At 31.9% G+C, this 22,788-nt stretch overlaps 1 protein-coding gene and 1 pseudogene across 1 annotated transcript in view; one reads left to right on the top strand and one right to left on the bottom strand.

Moving 5' to 3' along the window:
- Window positions 1–2,038: 2,038 nt before the first annotated feature.
- The window catches only part of LOC125812567 (D-cysteine desulfhydrase 2, mitochondrial), a 125,506-nt gene continuing 104,756 nt past the window's right edge, over window positions 2,039–22,788 (top strand). The window contains exon 1 of the mRNA XM_049492058.1: window positions 2,039–2,042. The gene's annotated coding sequence lies outside the window, so the exon portion shown is untranslated. The remainder of the gene's footprint in view (window positions 2,043–22,788) is intronic.
- Window positions 11,547–22,788, bottom strand: part of LOC125812492 (AP2-like ethylene-responsive transcription factor TOE2) — a 35,814-nt pseudogene continuing 24,572 nt past the window's right edge.

The raw sequence follows: 22,788 nt of genomic DNA, 5'->3' as shown, positions 1-22,788 counted from the left end.
GCCCTCAAAATAAGATATTACTAGAAGAGTATGTTTTGGTCTATTCAACCTCATGAATTTGTTTCTTTTGTCACGCCAAAATCAAGCCCAAAAATGTGTACCGTGTGATTTTATATATATTTGTCTTATCAAGGCATCTCTATTTACTCAATCATGTTTGAAACTAAAGCATGATTATTACTAATTTAAAAAGAAAAATAGTATCGCCTTAATCCATATTAAGAATGAATTTACATTTAGTGAAAACTGTACAAAATTGACCTAAACATGCAACTAATCTATTTAATGAAGAAAACGAGTAAAAATCTATGTGCTATAAAACAACGTAATAAATAACTCTGATAAAATTTCTATGCCAAGTTCCTCATGATATGTTAAGGAAGCAAAGAAGTAGTAGCTTCATGTAAATAATTTACCTTTTTAGAAATTTTTCAAGTGAACTATTTTAAGAAAAAATCTTCCAATTACTTATTTTATTTACGATATATGTTAAACTATATTGAACATTTATGTTACATCAAAAATATATTGTCTAAACTCTTTTTTAACCCAAGGTTTACAAGGAATACAACAAAAACTACTCTGCTTCATCAATACATATATCATAGTTATTCATGTTCCTCCAATTAATTAGTTCAACAACAACAATAATATATATAGTGTGATTCCACAAATAGAGTATGGAGAAGGTAATAAAATATACACTAACATTTCTTTCATTTTGTGAAGAAAGATTATTTCCAATGACCAACGGCTCAAAAGAAAGTTATTAGGATAAAGAAATTTTCATAAGAAAAAAAATGACAGTAAAATATTAAGATACAAAGCAAAATGAAGCAACAAATAGTAAAAATTATATGTGATTACTAAATACTTCTACCAATAAGGGGAAGAAGATATGGGGCTAGACCCCGGACTCTCTCCCCTAGCGAAACCTTCTTAACTACATTCATGCCTTTCAACTACTAAACGTTCAACTTTTGAACTCAAAATTTCAAAGGTGAAATGGATAAACCTATGGAAAGTTGAACCCATAAAGTAACTAAACATACATGGATCTGTATGCCTTTTGTCTTCCTTACTGGTGGATGGGATTGCTTTCCTTCGATGGTGGCTCAAGAATGTTTGTCACAGCATTAGCACCTTTTATTTCAATGATTGCCTTGTCATAAGCCAAAGTAGCTTCTAGCGCAGTGTCAAAACTTCCCAACCAACGTCGTTTATTTGTTCTTACATCTCGAATCTCTGTAACCCATCTTCCCCATTTTCATTGTCTAACTCCCCTGTACTTCTTTACATTTTCTTGGAGAAGTTTTGTATCTTTTTTTTCTTTGGATGATACCATCTTGGAAGTGACCTTGGTTTTTCCATTTCTGATGATAATCTCTTTACAAATTACATGTGGCGTTCTACGTGTATTATGTCACGTACGATACATCTATCTTCTTGTTAAATTTTATACAAGTTTAATTGCCTACTTGTGCACATCCAAAATTAGAGGGCATAATTATCAGTTGAAACCAAATTAAAACGCATATTTATGTGTTATGTCTTATGTAAACATCTTATGATAATTCAAGTAGAAAACTCACACATCTAATAATTCATATATGACACTTGCAAAAAAAGTAATACTTGAAATATAATATATTTTTCACCATTTTCTCTTCAAATTAAATTATGTATTGACAGAGTAATTCAATGATATAACCTCTCAATTCAATTAAATAAATATGTTATAGAATGTTATTGCGTATTACTCTAATAGGGTTATGAAAAATTAGGTCAATTAAACGTATTGTCGCTTTTGTTTTTTGACATGTATACATTTTTCCAATTTATATATCTGTATCAACAATAATAACCGAAAAAAACCAAATGTAATTCTACAATTATAGTTTGGGAAGTGTCAAATTGTACAATATAATCTTACTCTTACTTTCATGGGGATGAAAAAGTTATTTTCAATTAACACTTGATAATAATCTTCTTCTTTTGTTCAGACTTTAGAACAAGAATGTGAACATGCTCACACAGATGTTTTGACCTTAAAAGATATTCATTTTTTTTCTAAACTAATTTTTCAATTTATTTACAAACCAGTGTTTGATCATTAGAATATTAAACTCAATTTATAGTTCTATTTTAAATTAGGAAAAAACAAACTTATAATCTGTTTTCAACTCACTTTTCACTTTTTGAAGTTATATTTAAATATGATATTCAAGCATAAATACAATTCTAAATTTACTTGACCATCTGTTTAATCTAATTCAAATCTATTTCTTTCAACTCCAATCTATTTCTTTCAACTCCAACACGAAATTCAATGAAAATTATTTGAAATCTATGAGCAAATACTACTTAATTTCCTATGTGTAACATATATTGCTACATATTTTTTTCCTGAATAAACATAATCCTTTACTTGCTTCCTCCATTTACAATTTTTAAAAGAGGAAAAGAAAAATAAATGATCCTTTAATTTTCTTTCCCCATTTCTGAAGGAAGAAAAGAAAAATAAATGAAACTTTCCCAAAAATGAGTAACAAACAAGAGTTTACTGTTTCAACCGTTTCATTTTACACATCGTCCACCAATGCCACCTGCTTGTCATGTATATTCCACAACAACACATGTCCTTACAATTTCTCAATATAATACTCACACAAACACCGCTTATTTTGAGTTCACTTCTGTTCTAATTTTATGAATCTTTCATCTTCATCCTCAAATGATGCTAGGGTTTGAGAAATGATTTGCTCTATTTTGTTGTACTTTCTTTAAGTTATATTAATCAAATTTAACAAACTCCCTACTTATTGGGATCCCCCCCCCCCCCCCACCACCATAAATTTAGTATGCAATATGACATCTTTACTAGACTTTGACTAAATATATTCTTGTGAAGGTTCATGTTAATTAAATGTTATTTTTGAGGTTTCAGTAGACAACAAGTTCTCAGAACCTAACTAACAAAAAAAATTAGTCTTTCATTTGATGCAATTTTACATAGGGTTACCTTTTAGTGGCAACTTTCCTTTAAAAGCATTGTTCATGCTACACTCTGTATTTTCCTTCTTCCTTATTCATGTGAACAGAGTATACGAGCAATGTTAAAATTATATCCATGTGATCTATATATCATCGATTCAAGTTTGTAAAATATAATTAGTGAATACTCATGACACTTTCATTAAGGTAGGCAGCCTACTTGACAAGAGTTTTAGGTGGGTTCTTCACAAGGGAGTTGCTCAAGTTGTAAATACTCTTCACCTCTAATTTTTGTAGTTCGCTTTCAGACCCCGAACAAATACAAGATGTTTTGTGCACTATATTATGCCTCTTTCTCGTCATGTGAGAATCAGGTGTAAGACTATATGGATTATGCGATAGGTAGGGAGTTTATGTAACATCTTGTAATTTGAAATAACTAGGAAGAAGCTAATAATTGGAAATAGTCATTTTTGGAAAGAATGAAAATCTGGAAATTTGTTCAAGTTAGGAAAAGTTGAGTTTTGGTCAACTTCAAACGGCCATAACTCCTAGCTCAGGATGAGTTAGGTGTACTTCCAGACATGGTTGGAAAGATCTTGGAATGATCTTTCCAACGCCGACGAGTTTGCACGATTCCGAGTTCGTATGAGTAAGTTATGCCTTTTTGAAGTTGGGTTGTTGGATTAAGGAAAGTCTAATCCGGATTTTAGAAGGGTTATTTAGCCTTTTCCTTGCCTAATTATTCTAATTCGTTTTTAGGAGATTAATTGAGGTAAAACCAGATTTGGGTCAGTTTATAAAAGTTAGAGTTCACGCTAGGGCTTGGAGAAAAGAGAAAAGAGAAAAGAGGAGAAAGGAGAAGAGGAAGCAGAATTCGTTGATTTCGTCAAGGATAGCTTGTGGATTTCGTCGGGGGTGATCCCTAAAAAGGTATGTGAGATCATATAGTGTTGGGTTAGTTCATCCACGTGCCAATCATGATTCAATTCAGCGAAATATGTGTGATTTGAAAGTAAATCCTTTGAGTTCTTGATGAAATTTGTTTGAATTCTTGTGGGTTGTTTTGTTGAAGTTTCTTGTGATTTGATTCATGTTTCCGGGTGTAATTTCAGTTTGAATCTATCATATATTGAGGGTATAAATGATCCTAAGTGTTTGGGGAAACAACCATTGAAGTTTAGAGGGTTTAGAGTTGAAAAACGGAGAAGAAAAGTCGTCAAGCACCTGGGGAAGGGGGTGGGGCGTCGCGCCAGCTAGCGCGCCCCAAAGTAGTCCCTGAATGTGGGGCTCTGGGGCGACGCGCCATCCAGAGTGCCCCAACTTGGTCTCTGAATGTTGAGGGCTGGTGCCCCGTACCTCTCAGAGCGCCAGGGAAGCCAGTTCTCCCCACTCGTTCCCTACTTTTTCGTACCTGTTCCTTAGCAATGTAACTATAATTTCTAGTTGATTCCAACACTCTAAGGTACATCTAAACATCATGAAATCATCCATAAACATGAGATCATGAACCTTGAATCCATAATCCAATTCAAGGAAAGTTAGGATCAAAGTCAAGAGAAGTAAGAGTCAAGTCAAGAAAAGTTCTTAGAGTTTTCCAAAAGTCTTTTCCAAATGTTTTAACTTTGTTCTAAGACTTAAATTTCAAGTTAAGCAAAAAGTAAAGAGTTGAAGTTTATTTCTTCAAAAGTATATGGGGACTAAGTATTCCCAAAGAGATTTAAAATGTTTTCACATTTAAATAAGAATGGAAACTGAGATTTCCAAAAAGCCTTCGGGCTAGTTTTTAGAAAAGAGTAATAGCTTTCTAAATGAAGCAAGAAGGGGAACTGAGATTTCCAAGATAGCCTTTGAGCTAAGTTTTTGAGCACTAATCTCAAATCACAGAAGAAGTATGTTTTTAAACATAAGAGCTAGTATATTTTGGGAGTAGTATTAAGCACCGAATTGAGGGCGAGCATGAGTTCAGATAACTCACGTCTCCATAAAACCATTAGCCACCATGGGTAGAAAAGGGTCATACTTTTTAGATGAACCCTTTTTACAATAGACTAGTGGATCCACTTAGTAGTTCAGGTCCTATACCTTTGGCCGGGTATAGGATGCGCTGCTAGCTTGAGGTAGATCAATGTATCATCACTATAGATCTTATGTGATGGTTGTCGGTTAGAGAAACTCCCACAAAAGTTATTGTATTTTTATATACATCAGTTTATTGTATTTTTACATACATTTCAGAGTTATGTTGTATCTTTGTATATACACAGAGTTGACATCGTGTTTTTAAACAACTTTTCTTTATATTACACTTGTTTTAAACTGTTTTATATTGAAATGAGTTCAGTTAAGTATTCATGAGTTGAGAAGAGCCAATGTAAGTGTTTCTTCTAGATTCCCTTTCAAGCCTATATTGTTTTAGCATTCCAACTCGCATACTCATACATTCAATGTAATGATGCTAGTTGGCCTGCATCGTCTTCTGATGCAGACACAGGTAACTAGGATCGGCATCCCAGCCCACCGTTGATCCTGTGAGCAGTTCAGAGTCAGTCGGCGAGCCTCCTTGCATTCCGGAGGATCTATTTTCATTGTTTTCTAGTTAGTTCATTAGGATGTTGTGGAGTTTGTCCCAACATCCATCTCAGTTGTTTTAGAGGCTTCATAGACAGTCAGATGTTAGTCCTGTGAGTCTTTTCATTTTCATTTCTTATTGTTAAGACTTGGGTTGCCACTTTTGGCCAAGTTGAATGTTTAATCTTTAAAACATTCTCAGTTATTTTATTATTCATTTCAGTTAAGTTCTTTGATCATTATAGATATGAATATTGTCTTCCGCTGAATTAAGTAAGTCAGGTCAAGGGTTCGCTTGAGGCCAACAATGGTCTTCGAGTGCCAGTCCCGCCCAGAGTGTAGGCTCGGGGCCTGACAGTTTATGGTTAAAAATACACATCTGATATATCAGTTTTTTACTAGTTTCATATCTGAATTATCATATGTTTGTGTTTTCTTTATGAACAATCACAAAATATTTATCAAACACACGTTGAAGCTGACTAAATTAAGTGTTTGAATACAATTCCCAAAAAAAAATGTATGGCAACTTAATTTACTTATAAAATTTCATCTACATGGCAGCTGACTCATTAATTTCGAGGCATATGTTTATAAATATTTGGTCATAGTTTAAATAGGAAAGGGATAATGGATAAGTACCCCTCCCTAACTAGGATCTTATTGCCCCGTTAAATTATTTTAAAATATAATAAATACACTCTAAAAGTTGATGTGACATAGAGAGTGTACACACTCTCTTGAAGGCAAGTGATGAGTGAATATATTGGACACATTCACTTTTTAATTTCATTAGTACACACAATTATTGATATTAAAACCTATATATATTTAATTATTTTCATTTCTTTCTTCGTAAAATATTTATTTTAATTTCTTTCTCACTTTAAACTTTTAATTCTTTTTCATCAATTTCTTATCTTTTCATTTTTAATTATTCTAAAAAATATTATGTGTATTTTTTGAAAAATAATTAAATAGTGTCCTTTAATTTTAACGTTTGAATTTTTTAATGTTTTATTTGATTTTCTTCACTTATTTTGATATCCGTTCGAAATTAACTTATTTTAAATACAAGACACTTTGGAATTAAATTTAAAATAAAATCAAAAGGAAAGATCATGAAAATACAAAGAGTAAATAAAATGAGCAGAAAAATAAAAGAGAAAAAACAATGAATGAGTGTGAATTTTTTTAAAAGTAAAGTTAAAATACAAGGAAAATTTTTTAATTTTTTTTTTACGTGTATTAACTTCATTTAAATACAAGATAAAGAAATAAGAAGATTTTTTAAAAAAAATTTACACATGTGAAAGGCGTGTGTGTACATATACAACCAACATACCTAATTGAAGGTGCCACGTCAACACAATCAGTGCACGAAAATACAAAACAAATAAGTTAGAGAGTAATAAAACCCTAATAAAGTTAAGATGTATCACTAGAATTTTGATCATAATTCAGGGAAAACTTATACATTATACCAATAGCAAACATAAACACCTTATAACTCAGATATATTTGACATATTGTTTACCATAATTTATAAAATCATAATTATACATGAGCCAGTCACATGTGTCACAAATTTATTTTTTTCTGCAATGCACATAATCCCTTTCTTTCTCCCTTCATTGTTGTTGAAAGCACAGAAGTAAATTAATTTCCCAAATTTAATATAAAGTAAGAGACTAAATTAGTTTCAACCATTTCATTTGTTGGCTTGCCACCTTTTTCCCATGCAAATGCCTAAGAAACACTTGTAACAAAATCCCCATAATATATACTCTCACACAAACTTTACGATGTTGCAACACATTAGAAATATGAATTATCTTCTTCATGTGTTTGCTAATTTCGATAAATTGAAGATTATATAGTATCTTAAGTAGCTTTACATATTTTTTGTTTAATATTAAATACAACATTCCACTTTTATGAATTTTATTCATGAATTAAATTAATATCGTTAATCTCAGCACTACCTATTGTATAACTCAATTTTTAAAATATATAGAAGTTTTATAATAATGATAAAGAACAAATGTGCAACACAGATTCTCAGATATTAATTTATAAAAAACATACATCGAAGACTAGAAACACACAAAAAAACAAGGAAATGAGATCTTTTGTCTTCTTATAATTTGAATAGAAGAAAATATATTTTTTCCAGATTAATTATCTCTTATGTGTAAAAAATGAAGATCCTTACAATACACACACATATAATTGGTGGCCCAAATTTTTTTAAAAAAAAAAAACTGAAAATTGAATACCTTGCAACGAAACTCCAAAAGCTCTCAGACAAACCAAAAATTTCGATTTTTCTTCTTATATATTTTTAAATATGTTGCATTTTGATGATCATTTATATAATTCAAACTAAGAATGTGGAATCGGACCAGATCGATAGTAGACCAGACCAAACCGCCCCAAGACTAAGGGGTATCTGTTGAAGCCATAATTTTCTATGAAATCTGATTTTTAAAATCAGATCTTTGTCAAAAAAATTTACCATTGTGGTGCCACTAATGGCTTAAAAAAAGACTTAAAAAAAAAAAAAAACTGATTTTATATAAAAAAAAAAATCAGAAGAAAACCCTCCGCATTAATCTTTAAGGGAAGTGCTTACAGAAAACTTGATCAGAATTTGGCCAGAAAATTAAAAAAACTATAATAGTAATATTTAATTTCAACATTTCAACTTTTTGATCTCAAATTTTCAAATCTCAATTATTTTATTAATTACTCACTCCATTTCATATTAATTGAATTATTGAGGTGTTTCACACCCTTTAAGAAAAGAAGATTAAGACATAAATTAGGCATAACTTTCCATTTTTATCCATATTAATTATTGTCAAATTTATGATTAAAATAACTAAATATTAATTAATAACTAATTCCAATACTAACTAATGAAGGGTAAATTGGAAGAACATTCTAAAATCAGTCTTGAAAATTGAACAATTAAGTTAATTTAAAAAATAAAAATGTTTCAAAAATTTAATTAATATGAAATGGAGAGAGTAGTAATTTATTAATATTCTGAAAGTCATAGTAAGATTATTATTACAATATTACTTATTAGTTACTTCATTACTTATCATTATGAGTTATCAATTCATTATTTTTATTAAATTGCTAATAAAATTATTATTATTGCAATATTACTTATTATTATTCGTTATTAATTTATTATTTCTCTTAAGTGCTAGAGAGAATATTATTACAATATTACGTTTAGTTATTACCTATTACTTATTATTTATCTTAAACTGTTAATACGATTATTCTAGCACATGTATGACATGTGAATTGCATACATTAACTCAATTTTACCTAGAAAATCAAGTGATTTTTTTTTCATGAAAATAGTAGCCTACAAGTTTCTGTGTTGTTTATTTAGAGGGAAATTAGGTTTTTTGATAGTCCGTTGTTTTAATCGCTTCATGTCGGCTGCCACCTCTCAAGTTCTCTTATTATATGAGAGAGAGTTCGCGCCATGCACGTTTCAGTCGGTGTGCTTGCTTCAGCGTGTTTCGAAAAAGAATTGAAAAATTATTTTTTTGTTCTACTTTAATTTAATTACTGTATAATTTTTTCGAAATTATGGAATCCATTTTATTATTTTTAGTTTTAAATTCAAGACTTCACGCTGAAGCAGACACGTTGTATTTCGTAAAAAAAAATAAAAAAATATTTCTTTTGTTCTACTTTAATTTAATTAGTGTCTAATTTTTTTGAAATTATGAAATCCGATTTAGCTATGACTTTTAGTTTTAAATTCATATTCTTTAGTTATTGCTTTATTATTTTGAATGTCGGTAGTATTTGTTTATATCTTGTAACTACTTTGAGTAAAAATTCAACGATTATGGACATCTTAATGAACCTCTTCACATTAAATTTGCGCAGGCAAAAAGTAATTAACAACTTAATATATAAAAATCATATTAAAATTTAATAAACTTTCTAAATTCTACCTATTACATAAATTAAAATAAAAAATATGAAATATTGGACCTGTGTTAGCACGGATATCAAACAGTTAGAGAAACTAAAAAAAGGGTTACAATTCTAGGTTAGTTTCTTGATTTTTGTGTTAACTATGTTCTAATTTTTTTCAATTTTTTTATATCATCTTTGTGACATGTGAGTCTTTGAACTATTCACAATTCTTTGATAGATTTATGACTTCTTTTCTATTTAAAAAATTAAAGGAGAGCCAGATAAAAGTGAATCTGGAATTTTATGTGAGATTATGCTTGTGTTTTGTGACAAGTGATACAAAATAAACATACATAAATATCTTTAAATAAAAATCAAGTATGTACAAATTTTTAGAGTTGAATGACGATAGCTACTTATGAATAGATACATGTTGTTATATAAACATATAAATATACGACATGTGATTCTTAAAGTCGAAATTTTTTAATATGTTAGATCAGTTTCCAATTCCCTCTAGAAATTAAGAAGGATTAGGATATATAAAATTATCTCGTATTAATAAAATGTTTGATGAATATTTTTATGCACATAATAAAGAAAGAATTTCTTATCATAAATGATTTAACACACTAGTGACATTCTTTGTTGCTTTCTCTTTTCGTAAAGCCATGACATCCAAGAATCACAAAACAAGGTCATTAGAAAGCCCTCAAATAAGATATTACTATAAAATTAACCATTCGAGTCGAAAGAAATTCTTTCATCTTGCCCTATCCTATTAGATTTTACCAGTGGGGCTACAATCTAACGACCCCTTCTAATGAGAATAAAGGGAAGATCAAATAGGAGAAGTCAAAGCGATGTGAAAAGGCACGTCAAAAGAAAATCATTATTAAGAATGAAAATATTGAGGTGATTTCACTGAAGAGTATGTTTTGGTCTATTCAACCTCATGAATTTGCTTCTTTTGTCACGCCAAAATCAAGCCCAAAAATGTGTACCATGTGATTTTATATATATATTTGTCTTATCAAGACATCTCTATTTACTCAATCATATTTGAAACTAAAGCATGATTATTATTAATTTAAAAAGAAAAATAGTATCGCCTTAATTCATATTAAGAATGAATTTACATTTAGTGAGAACTGTACAAAATTGACCTAAACATGCGACTAATCTATTTAATGAAGAAAATGAGTAAAAATCTATGTGATATAAAACAACGTAACAAATAACTCTGATAAAATTTCTATGTCAAGTTCCTCACGATATGTTAAGGAAGCAAAGAAGTAGTAGCTTCATGTAAATAATTTAGCTTTTCATAAAATTTTCAAGTGAACTATTTTAAGAAAAAATCTTCCACTTACTTATTTTACGATATATGTTAAACTATATTGAACATTTATGTTACATCAAAATATATTGTCTAAACTTTTTTTAACCCAAGGTTTATCAAGAAAAGTAGCAGTTTTAAGATAATGTTCTTTTAGCAAATCTTTACAAGGAATACAACAAAAACAACTCCGCTTCATCAATACATAAATCATAGTTATTCATGTTCCTCCAATTAATTAGTTCAACAACAACAATAATATATATAGTGTAATTCCACAAATAGAGTTTGGAGAAGGTAATAAAATATACACTAACCTTTCTTTCATTTTGTGAAGAAAGATTATTTCCAATGACCAATGGCTCAAAAGAGAAGTTATTAGGAAAAAGAAATTTTCATAAGGAAAAAAAATGACAGTAAAATATTAAGATACAAAGCAAAATGAAGCAACAAATAGTAAAAATTATATGTGATTACTAAATACTTCTACCAATAAGGGGAAGAAGATATGGGGCTAGACCTCGGACTCTCTCCCCCAACGAAACCTTCTTAACTACATTCATGCCTTTCAACTACTAAACGTTCGACTTTTGAACTCATAATTTCAAAGGTGAAATGGATAAACCTATGGAAAGTTGAACCCATAAAGTAACTACACATACATGGATCTGTATGCCTTTTGTCTTCCTTACTGGTGGATGGGGTTTCTTTCCTTCGATGGTGGCTCGAGAATGTTTGTCACAGCATTAGCACCTTTTATTTCAATGGCTGCCTTGTCATAAGCCAAAGCAGCTTCTAGCGCAGTGTCAAAACTTCCCAACCAACGTCGTTTATTTTTGTTCTTACATCTCGAATCTCTGCAACCCATCTTCCCCATTTTCGTTGTCTAACTCCCCTGTACTTCTTTACATTTTCTTGGAGAAGTTTTGTATCTTTTTTTTCTTTGGATGATACCATCTTGGAAGTGACCTTGGTTTTTCCATTTCTGATGATAATCTCTTTACAAATCCTTTTATGTCATTTGGACTTCTCTCCTTGAAGGTTTTCCTCCTCATCACTGGACGAGTCTGTGGCGTCATTGTCGGTTATGTAAATACGTACAACACGTGGCAAGACAACAGAACGTTCTCCCATTAAGTTGCTTTTTTTTCCTTTGGCAATATTTGAGGATTTTTTGACTACCTCATTTTCGTGAAGTTCATCTTTGGAAGTCATTGCTTCATGAAAGAGAACAAACAAAAAATTAGAAAAAGTCCATTAAATCAGGCATCTATATACAATTCATTAATAATCAAATTATTTTTATTTATGTACTCTCTATGTCAACTTGATTGTCTGATTTTGACCTAGCATAAAGTTTAAGAAAATAAATAAACTAAATTCAAACTGTCATACAACTTTCAAATATTTTGAATTGTCAATTACTTGACTTATATTAATTTTTACATAATTTTCAAATATATAATTTTATTTTGAAAACCTTATAGATTTCATACCTGAATTTACCATCACAATTTGAAAAAATTGACACTCGAAGACTTAAATATCCCATATAAAATGTAATAGAGACACTATTAAAGAACATGTTTCCCTAATAAACATGTTTTGTTTTAAAGGATGAACAGACCTTTGTGACAATTGTACTAAATTCCCTTTAAAGGAAATGAGTTATCTTGCCTTTTTACCTTTTCTTTTTAAAAAATAATTGTCTTTTTACATTTTTTAGGTGTAAAGAATGTAGATCTCTTATAAAAAAAGGTTATTAAACTAAAAGAAGTTTGTATAGGGTTGGAAAATAATTTCTCCCGAAATTTATATCCACATTCACAAATGAAAGACTTCAGAATTTACATGAAATAAGATCTCTTGCCCTTTTTACAATTTAAATACAAGAAAATGACATTTTTAAAATTTCTTATGTATAAAAATGAAGATCTTTTAAAACTAAAAAATCGCTTATTTAAAAAAATGCTATAAAAGTAAAAAGAATTTTGGAAAGGACTATAAATTTATCTCTCTCAAGCTCACTTAAAATCCTAGATTCACTTTTGTTATGTTATTTCTCTAGAGTTTCAAATAGAAAAAAATCATACAGTCCATCATGAGTTTCATATAGTTCAAAAGATAAAATGCTCAAACACAAACAAATCTAAAGCATATATAAGTTTTAAATGTGTTTGTAGAAGCATATATGGAAACAAGAAAATCAATAAAATAAAGTATTCTTTTCAGATCTCTTATGTGTAAAAACAAAATGAATATATCTTATAAAATGACATAAATTAATTTTTTTTTATAAAAGACTAAAAAATGATTTCAAATCAAAGCACATACGAACTCACATGTCACATTTCATAAAGAAGATGAAATTAAAATATATACCTGAAAGAGGAACTCAAGAACTCTCACAAATCAGTAATTTATTTTTTTGCCTTGTTGTTAATTATTTTACCTTTGATGGTCATTTATATAGTTGAAACTAAAGGTGTCAAACGTATATGATCGGGTCGATCCGAAATCGGCCCAAATCAGTAAAAGCCCACAAAAAAATATTCGTTGAACACACGAACTTCAAGAGAATCTCTTTGTCAATTTTTTGACCAATGTGGAGGCCCATTAATCTTTAAATACTTTTCCATATTCTCTCAATTTCTCTACTCTTTTAACTTTCAAGAATTTAATATTTAATTTCAACTTTCTCAAAACTCATTAATTCTCATATCTCTACGATATCACTTATTAGTTACTCCATTACTTATTTTTATTAGTTATTAATTTATTATTTTTCTTAAAGTGCTAATAAGATTATTATTATTATTATTATATTACTTATATAAATTAGTTTTATCATTATTAGTTATAATTATTATTTCTCTGAAAATGCTAGATAGATTATTATTACAATTATACTTTTTAGTTACTACTTATAAGTTGTTATTATTATTATTATTATTATTATTATTATTAATAATAATAATAATAATTAATATTTAATATGTTTCAGTTAATAGTTATTAGTTTATTTCTTTATTATTATTTTATTTATTAGGTAACTCACTGATCAAAAGTATCAAGGATTAAATATCATTATTAACTAATCAAGTGAAATTATAACTCCTAAGTTAATAAGATCATCAAAATAATTAATTTTTTATTATTTCTTTGTTAAATGATTTCTTTAAATTTTAATCTACATAAAAATAATGACTACTGCATACTAAAAAGTTTATTCAACTTAATAAAATATAAAAAAATATACTAATATAGTGTGAGACTTATCTTTTTATGATTATTAAATATTGAGCACTAAAATTAGTATAAAGTAAAAAAAAATCAATAATTTGGGTGCTAATTACATTCTATCTTGAAAGTTTCTCAAATTACAATAATCCTGAATTTTTCAGAACTCACAGATACATTGTTCCTTCGCCAGATACATAGCAAATGATATATAAGTTATGTATCAGATACATAATTATAAACCCGATTCATACTGATTTTGGTTTGAAATAATTGGAGTTATGTATCAATAATAACATTTGTACCAGATACATTATACACAAACAAAATTGTAATGTATCTGATAGAGATGGAGTCATATATCCGGAATTCCAGGTGTTAAGATAGAGAGAAGGAAAAATTAGATTTTTGTAATTAATTCAAATAGTATAAATTTTTAAAAATTATGTTATCTTAAATCGTATAATTACATAATTTTCCTTAAAAAGTATATTTAGTAGTGAACCATCCTGATGCAACCCATTCCACTAATTAAAACATAAATAATTAATTCTTTATAGTTAAATTTTTTATTATTGTTTTTTTGCTTTATACTTGAATTTGTTTCATAATGACTTTCCATTTTTCACATGGCATTCTTATCATGTAAGTACACTAATACAAAAGGAACCAATATTAATAATTTACAAATAGTAGTTGCAACTTATATCTGGTCACCAAATTTTAGCAAACTTATGTTTAACTATTTTGACATTATCTCCGAGTAAATATCTCAAAAGGTCATTCAATTATGGGAATTCATTTAACAAAATTATGAAATTTCTTTTTGTAAAGGTCAAAGGTTTTTCTCTGATAAAATTACTCAACTAAATTTGTAATTTAAAAATTTTGACATAATAAAATAATATTTTTTTAATGTCATGTATAGCAAGAACTTCTTCATTTTTGAAATATTATAAGATGTAATTTTTCATGGATATATAAAAATGTTGTGGATTGTGTTTTCTCAATAAAGAAAATATCACATTGATTTTAGATCTTGCTTTAAAGCATAGGTGCCTAAATAAAAAGGTTAACATTGTTTGACCCTAAATAATTATTTTATTTTTGAAATTTATTTTATTTTATTTTTTCTAATCCAATTTGGAATTGACATACATAAGTTTTGTCCAATCCTATTGTCACTGCAAAATGATATATACCTTCAGCCCACTGTATATCAATGACCTCATAAATTTGTTTCTTTTGCTATGCCATAATCGTGCCTAAAAATATGTATCATGTGATTTTGTATTTGTCATATTTAGTATTTCACATTTTACTTGTGTTTTTCATATTCGTATTATTCGTTCTTCAAAAGTTTGTCACTGAAAAAGTTTGTTTGTTTTTTACAATGATCTGTCTTTTCTGACACGCGCATTATCAAGGATATTTTTGTTCACATGATATTTGAAATCGAGTCATAATTATTGTTTAATTTCAAAAGAGCAAATTATATCATCTTAATTCATTTCAAGTAAGATTTTACATTTTGCGAGAAACGTGTAAAATTGACCTAAACATACAACTAATTAATTTAATGAAAAAAATGAGTATAAAACAACTTAATTAGTAACTCTGGTCGAATTATAGTGTTATGCAACATGTTAAGGAAACAAGTTCAACAAAATTGTATAATTACTTATTTTATCAAGCTCAAAGCTATTTTATATTTCTATCATATTAGAAATATATATCTCTACAATATCACTTATTAGTTACTCCATTAGTTATTTTTATTAGGTATTAATTTATTATTTTTCTTAAAGTGTTAATAAGATTATTATTATTATAATATTACTTATATAACTTGTTATTATTAGTTATTAATTTATTATTTCTCTTAAAATGCTAGCTAGATTATTATTATTATTATTATTACAATATTACTTTTTAGTTATTATCATTCATTAATGCTTAATACAAGTTAGTTAATAGTTAATAGTTTATTACTTTATTACTATTTTGACTTATTAGGTAACTCAATGATCAAAAGTATGAAGGATTAAATATCATTATTAATTAATCAAGTGAAATTATGCTATATACCATAAGAGTCAAGTATTTATTTTGTTGCAAAAATTTATCATACTCGTTTCATTTATTTCTATTATTTTATTTTTAAAAACGATAGTGACAAATGATTATTGGATATAGTTACTCACTTCACAATCTAATTTTCTTTGTGGGGTATATACCGGTTGGGTTGCTGCACGGAGGATCAAACCTGGCTGCTGGGCTTCTTACTCGTTTTCAGTATGTCTCCGGATAGGGCCCCACTAGTCCGACTATTGATCGCTTTCGGTAACCCAGGGCTCCATTGCGTGTGCTCAAGGGTCGGAATGGGAGCAGCTATTTCATTCGCGTTTGGCTTGACTGAAAGGATGGAATGGACTGAGAAATTGTCCTATCGTGCTACTGGCTTTGAACCGGATTGCTAACGTGCAGATGCCCTGTGCTCTATCAATCTAGTCCCAGTCTTTCCAGCAAGCGAGCGAGTGAGACTGACGAAACCGGGGTACACTGAAGACAAAGCAATTCATTGCATACAGACAAACTCATAGTCAACAAGACAGCGAAGTATCAACAAACCCGGTTAGACAAAGATAGAGATTCAACACCCAATCCAAGCAAAATGACCACCGGAGGAGATTTGGAGTCTTCTTCTTCACTCGAATGGAGCTGAAAGTCAAGAACGAGAATGGGAAGTAGCGCCACAACTCCGGACCTAAAGCACGACACGAATGGCAAGCGCGTAAGCGCAAGTTTTCTGTCTTTCTTTCCCTTCCTTGACAACAAATCGAAATCTGAGTCTGTCTGAAAGTGAGTGAATCTCGGGGAGAGGCACGAACTTAAGGAGCTAACTTAATCTTGGTTGATAGTCGTTCCGGTCCTAGCTGGTTCCATGATCTAGGAAGTCAATCTAATCTCTCTTTTGGTAAAAATGGTATAGGCTGTGAATCGAATATGTCTGTCCTCTAACCAAATTAGCGCATATTCCTTTTTTTTTGTTTAATAGTGGAGCTCCACTCCAGTGAAGCAAGACTGAATCCGGAGAGTTCGATCCATGTACTGTGTTCTGTACACTACAGATTTGACTATTGCAAACCTCTAACCAAGGCTTGCTTCCTAGGATCTAGTCTAGATAATCTATCTATGATCTTTCCCCTCAAGCTAGTTAGGGAACTACCTTCGCTCCGCACCTTATCCTTCGATCCAAGCCACGAGGCAAAAGGCAAGCTGACTTAGAGGTTGCGGTCATTCTTGATTGATGTAGCTTGGTCGTCTATTTTGGTACGAATGAGACACAAACAGTAACAGCCAAGGCTTCTGATCTATAGGGCTCAGAAAAAGACCAAGATGATTGCCACATAATCGAGAAGTAGCAGACATGACTGCTTCTACCATTCACTATAAGTACTCAAACAGTACATGCCGCCGAAATTGTCACTCTTTATTGCCACTAGTTTTAACTACTATGTCATTAGCTCGAAGTGCATAGATCACCTCTATTTGTGTGGTCCGTTCTAGTGACATCATTCCCACTTTTATTATCACTTCCGGTACTGGCAGGGGAATTACCATGTTATTAACATATCGAAACTTTAATACAACCTTTTCTGATCCCGCTGGAGGGGGAGACCCCATATTATACCAGCATCTCTTTTGGTTCTTCGGTCATCTAGAGGTGTATATTCCCGTTCTGCCTGGATCCGATATCATAAGTCATATCGTTTCTACTTTTTCGGGAAAACCGGTTTTCGGGTATCTAGGCATGGTTTATGCTATGATCAGTATAGGTGTTCTTGGATTTCTTGTTTGGGCTCATCATATGTTTACTGTGGGCTTAGATGTTTATACCCGTGCCTACTTCACCGCAGCTACCATGATCATAGTTGTCCCCACTGGAATAAAAATCTTTAGTTGGATCGCTACCATGTGGGGGGGGGGGTGGGGCTCGATACAATACAAAACACCTATGTTATTTGTTGTAGGGTTCATCTTTTTATTCACCATAGGAGGACTCACTGGAATATTTCTGGCTAATTCTGGGCTAGACATTGCTCTACATGATACTTATTATATGGTTGCACATTTCCATTATGTACTTTCTATGGGAGCCGTTTTTGCTTTATTTGCAGGATTTCACTATTGGGTAGGTAAAATCTTTGGTCGGACATACCCTGAAACTTTAGATCAAATCCATTTTTGGATCACCTTTTTCGGGGTTAATATGACATTCTTTCCTATGCATTTCTTAGGGCTTTCGAGTATGCCACATCGCATTCCAGATTATCCAGATGCTTACTCCGGATGGAATGCCCTTAGCAGTTTTGGCTCTTATATATCCGTAGTTGGGATTTGTCGTTTCTTCGTGGTCGTAACAATCACTTCAAGCAGTGGAAAGAACAAAAGATGTGCTCGAAGTCCTTGGGTTGTTGAACAGAATCCAACCACACTGGAATGGATGGTACAAAGTCCTCCAGCTTTTCATACTTTTGGAGAACTTCCAGCTATCAAAGAGACGAAAAGCTATGTGAAGTAAAAGAAGAAAAGGTCACTGATTGCTACTAAGAACCTAACAGAACTTTTCCTAATGTGTGTTAAAAAACCACTTGTGTAGGTCGGGGTTGAGAATTGGGGGGTTGCGCCCTACCCCGTTGGCCTAAGCCTCGCTATGAGAACTGACACTTTCTAACTCTTATGATGAGTGAAAGCCACTTGACTGTAAGGAGAGGAGTTCCGCCCCTACTTCAATTAAAGCTCCCCCCCCTTTTTTCCCTGTAAATCCCCTTGCTCCACTCATTTTGGAACTTCTAATCAGACCTGGCTGAACACGACATAGATCAAAGGGTCGTTCATTAGCCCTACTAGTCAAATGCAAAATACAGGAAAAAGAGGGATGGATTTCGACCTTACTTTTTTAGGTCTCAGGCTAGCTTTTGACTTATATGGCGCTTAGGCTTAGCTCATCAAACAAGTGCGCCAAAAGTGGGGGATGGTATCATATTCTCTTATAAGAGAGGCACACCTGCATTTAGCTCGTAGTTTCACTCTTGCTTTTGCCTTACCTTCTATTATATTAGTAAAGGGCGAATAGGGGGGCGTGTGCAATAGTTTTCTTACTTTCTCTGGATCGCTTCAATGCCTATAATTTGAGAGATAAGAGGAAAGTCCTCTCTCGAATTCGAAGATGTTTGCTAAGATGTCAGCAAGTTAGGCAGCTCTAAGGTTTTTTATATTCAGTGGAAGGCAGGCTGAAACTCTACCCCAACCAAGTGAAACTAAGGGCTGAAAGAGTTCACGATCTGATATATGGGGTGTTAACCCTCAGAGGATGGCAAAGAATGTCCATTAAAAGGAGCGGACCGATGGGGTCATTTTTCAAGCACGAATAAAACGATCTAAATGGGTTGTGCAACCTAGAAAGATAGCCATATCTTTTTGATGAATGTGGTATCAAGGTTCGGTTTATTTGGAAAAGGGTCAATCTTAGGGGAGACCATTTGAATGGTTGAATTGATGACTTCGCTTCGATCTCTTCGACTGAACCTAAATGAGACTTCGATCATTCAACTTTAGCTTCTGAAGGAGAATCTTTGCTATATGTAATTATATAAAACAAAGACTTCTGCATCTCGTCCATATTTGGTATATGACTGTACTATTAAGTCTTAAGACTGATGGTACATTCAACCAAGAACGTCTATTGCAGTATCTAAGACTTAAAATACCGAAGTCTTGTTACTCTTTTGATTTAAAATTAGCAACAGACCGTTGGCCATTGAGTGTTATATACACCTTAATTGAAATGATTTGGGGTAGTACTTTGGCATCTTCAATAGTCAATAGTTCTTTGGGTCTTAACACATTTCTCGTATCACCTCCTATGGTGAAGAAGATTAGTAAAGTAGCCTTTCTTACTGGACAACCGTTAGGTTACTACGATTCATGGTCAATGTTCTCGATGTCCCATCACTATATAGTGTGGTTGGCGACTTTGAAGGCTTATCTGCTACGAAGCACCTCGTTTGTTGATTATGCCCTTCTTGGTGATGATATCCTAATCACTGACAAGAAGGTGGCCAATCAGTACAATAGGTTATTGGATAGACTCAGTGTTACCATTTTATTTGCTAACGAGAGAATCCAGGCTAATCAGGAAGAATAGCAGCAATTCCTTAATCCTAACGAAGTAGTTCCTCCGGAATCCAATGAACAACAACGATTACTTAGGATCAACTTGCGAATTTGTGGCACCGTAGTAGAATCATTACCAATGGCTAACTGCCTAGATGTCAATTGGGGCAGTGTGCATGCTCAAGCAGACATTTAGTAATTCTGACTCAAATTTCGTGTTCGTGGTCAACGAGAACTTATAATCAGGGACCGACAAACTGGAAAAACTGTTATTGTTATCAATGACATATTAAACCAAAAGCAACTGAACTCAAGGGCCACCTATGAGAGTGAGACATTGTATTGTGTCTATGTAGCGATTGGACAGAAATGCTCAATTATGGCACAATTAGTTCAAATTCTTTCAAAGTGAATGCTTTGAAATATTCTATTCTTGTAGCAGCCACCGCTTTGGATCCTGCTCCTCTACAATTTTTGGCCCGATATTCTGGGTGTGCCATGGGGGAATATTTCCGCGATAATGGAATGCACACATTAATAATCTATGATGATCTTAGTAAACAGGCAGTAGTATCAACAAATGTCATTATTGTTACGCTGACCACCAGGTCGTGAGGCTTTCCCAGGGGATGTTTTCTATTTACATTCCCGTCTCTTAGAAAGAGCGGCTAAACGATCGGATCAGACAAGCGCAGGTAGCTTGGCCGCCTTACCTGTCATTGAAAAACAAGCTGGAGACGTATCGGCCTATATTCCCACCAATGTGATCCCCATTACTGATGGACAAATCTGTTTGGAAACATAGCTCTTTTATCGCAGAATTAGACCTGCTATTAATGTCGGCTTAGCAGTCAGTCACGTCGGGTCTGCCGCTCAGTTGAAAACTATGAAACAAGTCTGATAGGATTCGATTCATTTTAGTAATGAGCAAAACTAATAGGATTGATTATGTATCATAACTGAATCACTACATGAATCAGAACTGATCACTACACGAATCAGAACTTAAAACAATGAAAAAATAATGTTATGGGGCTCCCTGTCGAGAAGAAAAAGAATTTCACTTAAGAGGCATTTTCTTCGCTTAGAAAAGCATTCCTTCTCTCAAGGGATTTCCATAACTCAACTAACTCTCGGCAATGGTGCATTTCCAATTGGGCTTGGTGCTTTTGTTTTAAAAACCCTGGGAATGCTCTACCTGGGTCCTTTTGACTTCCACATAGAATGGGTATTCTTCTCTGTCCCCACACAAGCTTTCCAAGACCTGGCATAGAGCCGGGTGATTGAATTCAAAGGGTTCAAGGTGTATCCTTAGTATGGAATCCAGGTCTTGTTGATCAATGAAGAATTGGGGATCCTTCCGACCATAAAAATTAGTTGATAGAGTGAGAAAATTGGTCACGAGTTGAAAAACAAAACTTTGTTTCTAGGAAATTGCGCACCTTGACCTCGTACTCCCTGGGTAAAAGTCCCTGGGTTTATAGGCCTTGTCGTACGAATTCCACCCATTCTGGGTCCTTATCAGGTTGATTTATATAGTGGTCCAAGAGTAGGAGCTTGGATGGACAATACCAAACAGGGAATGAAACAGAATCCCATCAAAGACGTGATGATAGATCTTATATACAAAACTCAGTAAGAATAAAAGATATATAAAAAATTTAAGAATAGAAAGAGCCCGCCGTAACTTGGGTCTAGTTATATAATAGAACTGGAGGAGTAAAAGCCACTTCACTGTAAGGAGAGGAGTGAAAAACCAAGATGGCTTGGTAAGCAAGCAATCCGTTATGTGGGCGCCAACTCCAAGTTCCTTCTCTTCTTTATTTTTCAAGTCACGATCAGAATGATGACATTCTTTTTTGCTTTAGAAAGGAGAAGGGAAAAGGCCAATTTTCACCACCATCCTTCCCCAAAGATTCGATTAGTGTGCATAGACTTCTACTTTCCTTAGTCGACTTTCTTGCCTTACGAAAAGAATTTCATTTGATTTTCCCCGGAATTTTGAAAAAAAGCCGCTTCCTCCTTGAAGGCCTAAGGAAGAGCCTATTCATGTGCAGTTGATTCTTGAACGAAGCGAAGAAAGACAACGGCTCTCTCTTCCCAGTAGCAGGCGAGGCAAAAAAGACCGCTAACAGTTGGTGTTACTCAAGAAAATAATAGAGCTTCTAGAATTAAAGAATTTAAAATCGAATATGATGTATATGGTCTTGCCCCTAGATATATTAGAGATTGAATTAAATCGAAGCGAAGAAATCAAGAATACGAAGATAATATCTAAATGATTTGGAGAACGAAAAAATTGAAGCTATATATAAAAGATGAAATCCATCTGATAGTGTAATCATACCAACACATCATGTTGATATCGAAGAAATTATGAAAATGGTGCAAAATATATGAAAAATGATGTACTTACTTTTTTTTAATAAGATCATTAAAATAATTAAATTTTATTATTGTTTTATAAAATGATTGCTTTAAATTTTAATCAACATAAAAATATTGACTAC

This window comes from Solanum verrucosum, unplaced genomic scaffold, assembly GCF_900185275.1.
Source record: "Solanum verrucosum unplaced genomic scaffold, falcon-dt-bn FXZP01000120.1, whole genome shotgun sequence".
Taxonomy (NCBI): domain Eukaryota; kingdom Viridiplantae; phylum Streptophyta; class Magnoliopsida; order Solanales; family Solanaceae; genus Solanum; species Solanum verrucosum.
This window is presented reverse-complemented; position numbering and strand designations above follow the sequence as displayed.